This window comes from Somniosus microcephalus, unplaced genomic scaffold (genome assembly GCF_052327205.1).
Source record: "Somniosus microcephalus isolate GS21.2 unplaced genomic scaffold, FLI_Smic_1.0 unresolved_chr7, whole genome shotgun sequence".
Classification (NCBI taxonomy): domain Eukaryota; kingdom Metazoa; phylum Chordata; class Chondrichthyes; order Squaliformes; family Somniosidae; genus Somniosus; species Somniosus microcephalus.
Window position 1 is genome coordinate 29,165,983 of NW_028225185.1, and position 13,051 is coordinate 29,179,033.

Here is a 13,051-nt window from a genome sequence, read left to right on the forward strand (position 1 = left end):
AAGGTTAAGGGGAGATTGACCAGAATGGTACCGGGGATGAGGGACTTCAGTGATGTGGAGAGACTGGAGAAGCTGGGGTTGTTCTCCTTAGAGCAGAGAAGGTTAAGGGGAGATTGACCAGAATGGTACCAGGGATGAGGGACTTCAGTGATGTGGAGAGACTGGAGAAGCTGGGATTGTTCTCCTTAGAGCAGAGAAGGTTAAGGGGAGATTGACCAGAATGGTCCCAGGGATGAGGGACTTCAGTGATGTGGAGAGACTGGAGAAGCTGGGCTTGTTCTCCTTGGAGCAGAGAAGGTTAAGGGGAGATTGACCAGAATGGTACCAGGGATGAGGGACTTCAGTGATGTGGAGAGACTGGAGAAGCTGGGCTTGTTCTCCTTGGAGCAGAGAAGGTTAAGGGGAGATTGACCAGAATGGTACCAGGGATGAGGGACTTCAGTGATGTGGAGAGACTGGAGAAGCTGGGCTTGTTCTCCTTGGAGCAGAGAAGGTTAAGGGGAGATTGACCAGAATGGTGCCAGGGATGAGGGACTTCAGTGATGTGGAGAGACTGGAGAAGCTGTGGTTGTTCTCCTTAGAGCAGAGAAGGTTAAGGGGAGATTGACCAGAATGGTACCAGGGATGAGGGACTTCAGTGACGTGGAGAGACTGGAGAAGCTGGGATTGTTCTCCTTGGAGCAGAGAAGGTTAAGGAGAGATTGACCAGAATGGTACCAGGGATGAGGGACTTCAGTGATGTGGAGAGACTGGAGAAGCTGGGGTTGTTCTCCTTAGAGCAGAGAAGGTTAAGGGGAGATTGACCAGAATGGTACCAGGGATGAGGGACTTCAGTGATGTGGAGAGACTGGAGAAGCTGGGATTGTTCTCCTTAGAGCAGAGAAGGTTAAGGGGAGATTGACCAGAATGGTACCAGGGATGAGGGACTTCAGTGATGTGGAGAGACTGGAGAAGCTGGGGTTGTTCTCCTTGGAGCAGAGAAGGTTAAGGGGAGATTGGCCAGAATGGTACCAGGGATGAGGGACTTCAGTGATGTGGAGAGACTGGAGAAGCTGGGATTGTTCTCCTTAGAGCAGAGAAGGTTAAGGGGAGATTGACCAGAATGGTACCAGGGATAGAAACATCGAAGATAGGAGCAGGAGTCGGCTATTCAGCCCCTCGAGCCTGCTCCACCATTCAATGAGATCATGGCTGATCATCCAAACTCAGTACCCTGTCCCTGCTTTCCTAATGGTTCTGTGTGCCCTGGACTGGCAAGGGGCGGGGGAGGCATCCAGGGCTCCCACCACTGATCCCGGCTGATAGCTGCATGAATGGGGCGTGCAGGGACATCGGGCGAGAGCTGGATCAGAGTCGACCATGACGCCCCCGCCAGTCACACAGCCTGCTGGCACTCGGTATCTAGGTTCATGACATACAGAATGGGTACCCGAGGAACCCTGTCATGCGCGGGTTATGGCCTACAGCAGGGGAAAGGAGGGAACGAGGCCACCTGACGAGAAAAAAAACACAGCATAATAAATGTGTCACCGCATAAAAGAAACGCTTTCTTTAGGCAACACCTATCGCGTGCATTTCAAAGCACTCTGTGCACACAATAGAACACTTCAGGCGGATGGTATAAAGGTCCCAGAGGATTACCTAATGAAGAGCGGGGATTTCTGGCTAACATCTCTCCCTCACCCAACACCAAAAGCAGTCCGTCGGCCAGGACACGAGGACAACTCCCCACTTCTCATCAAACAGTGCGCGGGGATCTTTCATGTCCAGCTCAGGCACTGGAGCGAGCAGACGAGGCCTCGGTTTAACAAAGACAATTCAGCAATCCGTCAGAGTTAGGAGCAGGAGTCGGCCATTCGGCCCCTCGAGCCCGCTCCGCCATTCAATGAGATCATGGCTGATCATCCAAATTCAGTGCCCTGTCCCTGCCTTCTCCCCATATCCCTTGATCCCTTTAGCCTTAAGAAATATATCCAACTCCTTCTTGAATAAGTTGGCCTCAACTGCCTTGTGTGGCAGAGAATTCCACAGGTTCACCACTCTCTGGGTGAAGAAATTCCTCCTCATCTCTGTCCTAAATGGCTTACCCCTCATCCTTAGACTGTGACCCCTGGTTCTGGACTCCCCGACAATCGGGAACATCCTTCCTGCATCTAGTCTATCTAGTCCTGTTAGAATTTTGTAAGTTTCAATGAGATCCCCTCTCATTCTTCTAAACTCTAGCGAATATAAGCCCAATCGACCCAATCTCTCCTCATACGTCATTCCTGCCATCCCAGGTATCAGTCTGGTGAATCGTCGCTGCACTCCCTCCATGGCAAGAACCCTCGAGTCCAAAAATCTATCGATCTCGGCCTTGAATAGACTCAACGACTGAGCCTCCACAGCCCTCTGGGGCAGAGAATTCCAAAGATTCATCGCCCTCTGAGTGAAGAAATTCCTCCTCATCTCAGTCCTCAATGGCCGACCCCTTATCCTGAGACTGTGACCCCTGGTTCGAGACTCTCCAGCCAGGGGGGAAACAGCCTCTCAGCATCTACCCTGTCAATCCCCCCTCAGAATCTGATATATTTCAATGCGATCACCTCTCATTCTTCTAAACTCCAGAGGGTATCGGCCCAATCTACTCAATCTCTCCTCATAGGACAATCCCTCTCATCCCAGGAATCACACTCATCCCAGGAATCAATCTAGTGAACCTTCGTTGCAACCGCTTCTAAGGCAAGCATATCCTTCCTTAGATAAGGAGACCAAAATTGGGCACAGTGCTCCAAAGCCATATAGTGGGAATCTCAGCCGAGATCATCTTACAGTTTTTCTGCCAACTGAGCCAAGCTGACAAACAGACTTCCAGCACTCGCTGGAGGTTAGTTATCTGGTTTCAGTTACTTACTAACTCGTGCATAAACACCCCGCCGTGATTTGAGGCACCAACTGCAGGCCCATGAACATCTCCCCCCCACCTCCGTCCCCCATTGTAAAAGTCACAAATGGAAAGGCCCATCAAAGGGCATTACGCACAACAGTGCAGGTCAAAGCTTTACTCTCCCACTTCAGGCTCCCGCAGCAGCGCACCACCATTTCAAACTGTGCGAGCAGCTGAACGAGTCGACCGAAAAAAAAAAAGGGAAAAAAGCAGCGCAGAAAGCCGTTCAGTCAAACAAGCAATTTCCTTTCACACGTGCGGGGGAAGCAAAACAGGAAGGGCCCGGCAGTAATAGGTCTTACATCAAATAAAAAGAGAGTGTAAATTAATAATGTTAGAAGGGGGCAACACGGGATAGATTTTTGCTGGTTCAAGAGTGCCGACACTGTCACTACCTCAACAAGCCTCGCTACATCAATATCTCAAAGTTACAGGGGGCTGCCAGTCATTAAATAGCAGCCAGCGCAAGAGGTACAAAGTACGAGGATCTTTACTCACTCGCTCATTCATTCACAGGCGCGCCAGGCTCAAGCACAACGTGACAGCTAGTGCTTTTGATCGAGAGAGAGCGGCAGGGAAAGGAGACAGCCCGGCCTCGGCACTTTGCCACCTACTTACGGGTCCAAGCAGCCCTTTCAAATGAACACCGCTATTTCTCTTAAGAATGGGAACTCCAAGTGCAGGGGTGGAGGGGAGGAGGGGGGGGGGGGGAGGGAGAGCAGCCCTGCTCCGCAACTTGTACGTCCGTCTACGCTACATCCACACGCACTCACTCATTCAGCAAATTAAAATCCACATCCGCTTGCATGAATTGCTCTTAAGGAACTGGTCGTGTTTACAAATCGTATATTGCGAAGAGAAAACCCAGTGGCTGTGGAGAAGCACCTTTCAAAGGCACGTCGTGTGCACAGGCAGAAATCTTATACACCTTAATGACGTGGGCGGCAGCAGCAGCAGCAACAACCACCTGCATTTATCTAGCGACTCTAACGGAGTAAAACATCCCAAGGCGCTACACAGGAGCATTAGAAGACACAAAATGTGACCCCCGCCCCCCCCCCCCCCCGAGGAGATATTAGGGCAGGTGACCAAAAGCTTGGTCAAAGAGGTCGGTTTTAAGAAGCGTCACAGAGTGATACAGCACAGAAAGAGGCCCTTTGGCCCGTCGTGTCCGCGCCGGCCATCAAGCCCCTTCTATTCTAATCCCGTTTTCATCAAGTCAGAGTTATACAGCACAGAAAGAGGCCCTTCGGCCCATCATGTCCGCGCCGGCCATCAAGCCCCTTCTATTCTAATCCCGTTTTCATCAAGTCAGAGTTATACAGCACAGAAAGAGGCCCTTCGGCCCGTCGTGTCCGCGCCGGCCATCAAGCCCTGTCTATTCTAATCCCATTTTCCAGCGCTTGGTCCGTAGCCTTGTATGCTGTGGCGTTTCAAGTGCTCATCTAAATGCTTCTTGAATGTTGTGAGGGTTCCTGCCTCTACCACCCTTTCAGGCAGTGAGTTCCAGATTCCAACCACCCTCTGGGTGAAAAAGTTTTTCCTCAAATCCCCTCTAAACCTCCTGCCCCTTACCTTGAAACTATGCCCCCTGGTTATTGACCCCTCTACTAAGGGGAAAAGTTCCTTTCTATCCACCCTATCTATGCCCCTCATAATTTTGTACACCTCAATCAGGTCCCCCCTCAGCCTTCGCTGCTCCAAGGAAAACATCCCCAGCCTGTCCAGTCGCTCTTCATAGCTTAAAGGAGGAGAGAGAGGTAGCGAGGCGGAGAGGTTTAGGGAGGGAATTCCAGAGCTTAGGGCCCAGGCAACAGAAGGCACGGCCACCAATGGTGGAGCGATTATAATCAGGGATGCTCAAGAGGCCAGAATTGGAGGAGCGCAGATATCTCGGGGGGGTTGTGGGGCTGAAGGAGGTTACAGAGATAGGGAGGGTGGACGAGGAAGCCACGGAGGGATCTGAAAACAAGGATGAGAATTTTGAAATCAAGGCGTTGCTTAACTGGGAGCCAGTGTAGGTCAGCGAGCACAGGGGGTGATGGGCGAACGGGACTCGGTGCGAGTTAGGACACGGGACAGCAGGAGTTTTGGATGACCTCAAGTTTACGTCGGGTGGAATGTGGGAGGCCGGCCAGGAGTGCGTTGGAATAGTCAAGTCTAGAGGTAACAAAGGCATGGATGAGGTTTTCAGCAGCGGATGAGCTGAGGCAGGGGCGGAGACGGGCGATGATACGGAGGTGGAAGGAGAAATTAGGGGCAGGTGGAGGAAGGTTTTAAGGAGCGTCTTAAAGGAGGGGAGAGAGAGGCGGAGAGGTTTGGGAGGGAATTCCAGAGCTTGGGGCCCAGTCGGCTGAAGGCACGGCCGCCAATGGTGGAGCGATGGAAATCGGGATGGGCCAGAATAGGAGGAGCGCAGAGATCTCAGAAGGTTGTAGGGGCTGGAGGAGGTTACAGAGATAGGGAGGGTTGTAGGGGCTGGAGGAGGTTACAGAGATAGGGAGGGTTGTAGGGGCTGGAGGAGGTTACAGAGATAGGGAGGGTTGTAGGGGCTGGAGGAGGTTAGAGAGATAGGGAGGGTTGTAGGGGCTGGAGGAGGTTACAGAGATAGGGAGGGTTGTGGGGCTGGAGGAGGTTACAGAGATAGGGAGGGTTGTCGGGGGCTGGAGGAGGTTACAGAGATAGGGAGGGTTGTAGGGGGCTGGAGGAGGTTACAGAGATAGGGAGGGTTGTGGGGCTGGAGGAGGTTACAGAGATAGGGAGGGTTGTAGGGGCTGGAGGAGGTTACAGAGATAGGGAGGGTTGTAGGGGGCTGGAGGAGGTTACAGAGATCGGGAGGGTTGTAGGGGCTGGAGTAGGTTACAGAGATAGGGAGGGTTGTAGGGGCTGGAGGAGGTTACAGAGATAGGGAGGGTTGTAGGGGCTAGAAACATAGAAGATAGGAGCAGGAGTAGGCCATTCGGCCCCTCGAGCCTGCTCCGCCATTCAATGAGATCATGGCTGATCATCCAAATTCAGTACCCTGTCCCTGCCTTTTCCCCATATCCCTTGATCCCTTTAGCCTTAAGAAATATATCCAACTCTTTCTTGAATATATTTAATGAACTGGCCTCCACCGCCCTCTGTGGCAGAGAATTCCACAGGTTCACCACTCTCTGGGTGAAGAAATTCCTCCTCATTTCAGTCCTAAATGGCTTACCCCTTATCCTTAGACTGTGACCCCTGGTTCTGGACTCCCCCGCCATCGGGAACATCCTTGCTGCATCTAGTCTGTCTAGTCCTGTTAGAATTTTATAAGTTTCAATGAGATCCCCTCTCCTTCTAAACTCCAGCGAGTATAAGCCTAATCGACCCAATCTCTCCTCATACGTCATTCCTGCCATCCCAGGTATCAGTCTGGTGAATCTTCGCTGCACTCCCTCCATGGCAAGAACATCCTTCCTCAGATAAGGCGACCAAAACTGCACACAATACTCAAGGTGTGGCCTCACCAAGGCCCTGTACAACTGCAGCAAGACATCATTGTTCCTGTACTCGAACCCTCTCGCTACGAAGGCCAACATACCATTTGCCTTCTTAACCGCCTGCTGCACCTGCATGCTTACCTTCAGCGACTGGTGCACAAGAACACCCAGGTTTCTTTGCACTTCCCCTTCACCCAATCTATTGCCATTCAAATAATAATCTGCCTTCCTGTTTTTGCCTCCAAAGTGGATAACCTCACATTTATCCACATTATACTGCATTTGCCATGTTTCTGCCCAATCACCTAACCTGTCCAAATCATACTGGAGTTTCACGACATCCTCCTCACACCATACCCTCCCACCCAGCTTTGTGTCGTCTGCAAATTTGGAGATACTACATCCAATTCCCTCATCCAGATCATTAATATATATTGTGAACAGCTGGGGTCCAAGGACCGATCCTTGTGGTACCCCACTAGTCACTGCCTGCCACTCGGAAACGACCCGTTTATTTCAACTCTTTGCTTTCTGTCCGCCAACCAGTTCTCTATCCAAGTCAATACCTTGCCCCCAATCCCATGTGCATTAATTTTGCACGCTAATCTCTTATGCGGGACCTTATCGAAAGCCTTCTGAAAGTCCAAATACACCACATCCACTGGTTCTCCCTTATCTATTTTACCAGTTACATCCTCAAAAAATTCCAGTAGATTAGTCAAGCACGATTTACCTTTTGTAAATCTATGTTGACTTTGTCCGATCCTGTCACTGTTTTCCAAGTGCTCTGCTATTACATCTTTTATAATAGACTCTAGCATTTTCCCCACTACCGATGTCAGGCTTACCGGTCTATAATTCCCCGTTTTCTCTCTACCACCTTTTTTGAATAGTGGGGTAACATTAGCTACCCTCCAATCCATGGGTACTGTTCCAGAGTCTATCGAATGCTGGAAGATGACCAGCAATGCATCTACTATTTCTAGGGCCACTTCCTTAAGTACCCTGGGATGTAGATTATCAGGCCCTGGGGATTTTTCGGCCTTCAGTCCCATCAATTTTCCTAACACCATTTCCCTACAAATACTGATTTCTTTCAGTTCCACCCTTTCATCAGACCCTATGTTCCCCGGTATTTCTGGGAGGTTATTTGTGTCCTCCTTTGTGAAGACAGAACCAAAATAAGTATTTAGTTGGTCTGCCATTTCTTTGTTCCCCATTATAAATTCCCCCGATTCTGACTGCAAGGGACCTACGCTTGACTTCACCAATCTTTTTCTCTTCACATATCTATAAAAGCTTTTACAGTTAGTTTTTATGTTCCCTGATAGCTTACTCTCATTCTATTTTCCCTTTCTTAATTAATCCCTTTGTCCTACTTTGTTGAATCCTGAACTGCTCCCAATCCTCAGGATTATTGCTTTTTCTGGCAATTTGTATGTCCTCTCCTTGGATCTTATGCTATCCCTAATTTCCCTTGTTAGCCACGGTTGAGTCACCTTTTTTGTTTTATTTTTATGCCAAACTGGGATGAACAACTTCTGTAGCTCATCCATTCGGTCTTTGAATGTTTGCCATTGCCTATCCACCGTCAACCCTTTGAGTGCCATTCCCCAATCAATCCTACCCAACTCGCTCCTCAGACCATCGTAGTTTCCTTTATTTAAGCTGGAGGAGGTTAGAGATGGGGAGGGGTGTAGGGCTGGAGGAGGTTACAGAAATAGGGAGGGGTGTAGGGGGCTTGAGGAGGTTACAGAGATAGGGAGGGTTGTAGGGGCTGGAGGAGGTTACAGAGATAGGGAGGGTTGTAGGGGCTGGAGGAGGTTACAGAGATAGGGAGGGATGTAGGGGCTGGAGGAGGTTACAGAGCTAGGGAGGGGTGTAGGGGCTGGAGGAGGTTGCAGTGATATGGAGGGTTGTAGGGGCTGGAGGAGGTAACAGAGATAGGGAGGGTTGTAGGGGCTGGAGGAGGTTACAGAGATAGGGAGGGTTGTAGGGGCTGGAGGAGGTTACAGAGATAGGGAGGGGTGTAGGGGCTGGAGGAGGTTACAGAGATAGGGAGGGTTGTAGGGGGCTGGAGGAGGTTACAGAGATAGGGAGGGTTGTAGGGGGCTGGAGGAGGTTACAGAGATAGGGAGGGGTGTAGGGGCTGGAGGAGGTTACAGAGATAGGGAGGGTTGTAGGGGCTGGAGGAGGTTACAGAGATAGGGAGGGAGGGCGAGGGCCATGGAGGGATTTAAAAGCAAGGATGAGAATTTTAAAATCGAGGCGTTGCTTAACTGGGAGATTTGTTTATCTGCCTGGAATGTTTATAAGTAACAGGCATACATCGCTTAAAACCAGTTGCAAACACAACACCACCAAGGACATCCATAAATATGTAGAAATATATACACAATGTGTTAAATGTGAGCTATATACATACATTTATTATGTATATATACACACACACACAATGCAAGATATATAAATATACCACAGAATCACAGACATTTACAGCACGGAGGGAGGCCATTCGGCCCCTCGTGTCCGTGCCGGCCGACAAAGAGCTCTCCAGCCTAATCCCACTGTCCAGCTCTCGGTCCGTAGCCCTGTAGGTTACGGCACTTCGAGTGCGTATCCAAGTACTTTTTAAATGTGATGAGAGTTTCTGCCTCGACCCCCCTTTCAGGCAGTGAGTTCCAGACCCCCCACCACCCTCTGAGTGAAGAAAGTTCTCCTCAACTCCCCTCTAATCCTTCTCCCAATGACTTTAAATCTCTGCCCCCCCCCCTGGTTACTGACCTCTCTGCTCAGGGAAATAGGTCCTTCCTATCCACTCTATCCAGGGCCCCCTCATCATTTTATACACCTCGATTAAATCTCCCCTCAGCCTCCTCTGTTCCAGAGAAAACAACCCCGGCCTCTCCGATCTTCCCTCATCGCTAAAATTCCCCAGTCCCGGCAACATCCTCGTAAATCTCCTCTGTACCCATAGGAGAAAATACTGATGCACAACATATATAAATGCAAGATATATTCACAAATATAGTTATATATACACACAATTACTATATTTATACCTTAGAAAAAACTGAAGCACAAAATATTCGATCTGTTCAAAAACATTTATATACAATTAATTAATATAACGCATAGAAATTGTGCAAAAGTATACATTAGAAACATAGAAGATAGGAGCAGGAGTCGGCCATTCGGCCCCTCAAGCCTGCTCCGCCATTTAATGCGATCATGGCTGATCATCCAAATTCAGTACCCGGTCCCTGCCTTCTCCCCATATCCCTTGATCCCTTTAGCCTTGAGAAATATATCCAACTCCTTCTTGAATATATTTAATGAATTGGCCTCAACTGCCTTCTGTGGTAGAGAATTCCACAGGTTCACCACTCTCTGGGTGAAGAAATTCCTCCCCATCTCTGTCCTAAATGGCTTACCCCTTATCCTTAGACTGTGACCCCTGGTTCTGGACTCCCCGGCCATCGGGAACATCCTTCCTGCATCTAGTCCTGTTAGAATTTTGTAAGTTTCAATGAGATCCCCTCTCATTCTTCTAAACTCCAGCGAGTATAAGCCCAATCGACCCAATCTCTCCTCATACGTCATTCCTGCCATCCCAGGTATCAGTCTGGTGAATCTTCGCTGCACTCCCTCCATGGCAAGAACATCCTTCCTCAGATAAGGTGACCAAAACTGCACACAATACTCAAGGTGTGGTCTCACCAAGGCCCTGTACAACTGCAGCAAGACACCCTTGCTCCTGTACTCGAATCCTCTCGCTACGAAGGCCAACATCCCATTTGCCTTCTTAACCGCCTGCTGCACCTGCATGCTTACCTTCAGCGACTGGTGCACAAGGACACCCAGGTCCCGTTGCACTTCCCCTTCTCCCAATCTATTGCCGTACAGATAATAATCTGCCTTCCTGTTTTTGCCACCAAAGTGGTTAACCTCGCATTTATCCACATTATATTGCATCTGCCATGCTTCTGCCCAATCACCCAACCTGTCCAAATCATCCTGGAGATTCTCGGCATCCTCCTCACAGCACACACGCCCACCCAGCTTTGTGTCGTCTGCAAACTTGGAGATATTATTATATATACAATTGGAAATATACTTATATATACACACAATATATATTAATATACCACAATTATATACTAATATACCATGGAAAATACTTATGCACAATATATATGCAAGATATATTCAAAAATATATGTATATACAATTATATATTTATATATACCAATATATTAATATATACCACAATTAAATATTAATATATACTACATAGAAAATACTTGCACACAATATATATGCAAGATATTTTCAAAAATATACATATATACACAATTATATATTATATGTATTAATATACCACAATTATATATTAATATACAATTATATATTAATATATACTATAGAAAATACTTGCGCACAATATATATGCAAGATATTTTCAAAAATATACGTATATATACACAATTATATATTAATATACCACAATTATATATTAATATACCATAGAAAATACTTGCGCACAATATATATGCAAGATATTTTCAAAAATATATATATATACGCAATTATATTAATATACCACCATAGAAAATACTTGCGCACAATATATATGCAAGATATTTTCAAAAATATACATATATATACACAATTATATATTAATATACCACAATTATATTAATATACCATAGAAAATACTTGCGCACAATATATATGCAAGATATTTTCAAAAATATACAAATACACAATTATATATTAATATACAATTATATATTAATATACCATAGAAAATACTTGCGCGCAATATATATGCAAGATATTTTCAAAAATATAAATATATATACAGAATTATATATTAATATACCACAATTATATATTAATATACCATAGAAAATACTTGCGCACAATATATATGCAAGATATTTTCAAAAATATATAATCAATTATATATGAATATACCACAATTAGATATTAATATGCCACAATTATATACCTGTATTAATATATCACACAGAAAATACTTATGCACAATATATATGCACAAACATGATACTTACACACATATATATTTATTAAAATTATACCGGCGCGCATCCAAATGATCGAATCCCAACATCTGACTGATCGCAAGAGCGCGCGCAACAATTTTTGGGGGGTTAAGCCCCAGGGGAGAGAGACTTTAAAAGGGCAAGGTTTGAGCGGGTTAGGGGCGGAGGATTACAGCGGGGCGGTCCTGGAGCAACCCAGGAGCAGTGGCGAGACTCCATCCCTGCAGGGACCCCGGGGGAGGGGAGAAATACAGACGGCGGGGCGGAGGAAGCTTGCTTATTGCGGGGTTTAACCCCCACTTTGCGTTAAGACCCCTCAGAGCTTTGCAACCATTTTACCGTCTTCTTTGGAGTAAAAAATAAATAAAAGGCAGATTTTAACCCTTCCAACAGCTTCTCCCCCAAAATATATTGTTTTGGAGGGAATAATAATTATATACCCCCAAAAAGCCGATTGACTCAAAAAAGCCTATTTAGACTCAGACAAGCCTATTTAGACTCAAAAAAGAATCTATTTAGCCTCAGTCTATTTAGACCCCCAAAAATCTGCTAAACCCCAAATTATATTAACAGGGAAACATTAATTATAGATCAGATTTTTTAATCACAAGTCTGTTTAGATCCCCACCAAAAAAATCTGCTAAACCCCAAATTATATTAACAGGGAAACATTAATTATAGATCAGTTTTTTTTTAAATTAGAAAATAGTCTAGTTAGACCACAAAAAAGGTCTAGTTAGACCACAAAAATGTCTGATCAACCCCAATTATATTAACAGAAAGAAAAAAAATTAAGATATTTATCACAAAAAGGTCTATTGAGACCCAAAAATATCTGCTAAAACCCAAATTATATTGAGTGAGGAAAATTAAGATATTGATCACAAAAAAGTCTATTTAGACCCCAAATACGTCCATGCAGACCCCAAAAATATCAGCCAAACTCCCAATTATATTAACACACACCCTCTAGAGAAAAATAATGAATTATTAGATCAGATTTTTACACACAGAAATTTTAGACCACTTTCCGCCCCCCCCCTCAACCCCCCACTCCCCAAAAATAAAAACCTAACCCATTTTAACCCCTCACACAACCTCCTCCCATTAAAATAAAAATCCCCCAGGGAATTATCTCAGCAAACTGGGGAGGGGGTTAAGAAATGAGTAATTTTAAGAATTTTTCTTCGAAAAAAAATTATTTTCTTCAAATCTTTCCTTCCAGGATTGCAGGAGGGGGGTCGGGCGGGGGAAAAGCTGAGGTAAAGTGGGTGTGGGGTGGGGGAAATCTTTGAGAATTGACGGTGGGAGAAGGGGGGGGAAATCGATCCACCGTCCTCGGCCGCGCCGCCCGCCCTCAGCGGAAGATAATTTTTTCAAAACCCGCTAAAGCGGGGCCGGCGGTGGGTGCGCGCGCAGCCCGTCTCCGGCCGGAAGTTCACCCCTGGCCGGAAGTCCCTCGCGCCGAGCCTGCCGGGAGCTGTAGTTCTTTTTTAACCCGAACTTATTTGATTTTATTTTAGAATTGGCTTCCGTTAAATCGAGTTTCTCTCACCGATCATACCCAACCAGTAATTTCAAATTGAGAATTC

The 13,051-nt window shown here is 46.6% G+C and overlaps 1 protein-coding gene across 1 annotated transcript in view; it reads right to left on the bottom strand.

The window, feature by feature from the left end:
* LOC147086696 (serine/threonine-protein kinase WNK3-like) overlaps positions 1–12,851 on the bottom strand; it is a 173,696-nt gene extending 160,845 nt beyond the window's left edge. Inside the window, 1 exon segment of the mRNA XM_085978844.1 lies at positions 11,469–12,851. The gene's annotated coding sequence lies outside the window, so the exon portion shown is untranslated.
* Positions 12,852–13,051: the final 200 nt, after the last annotated feature.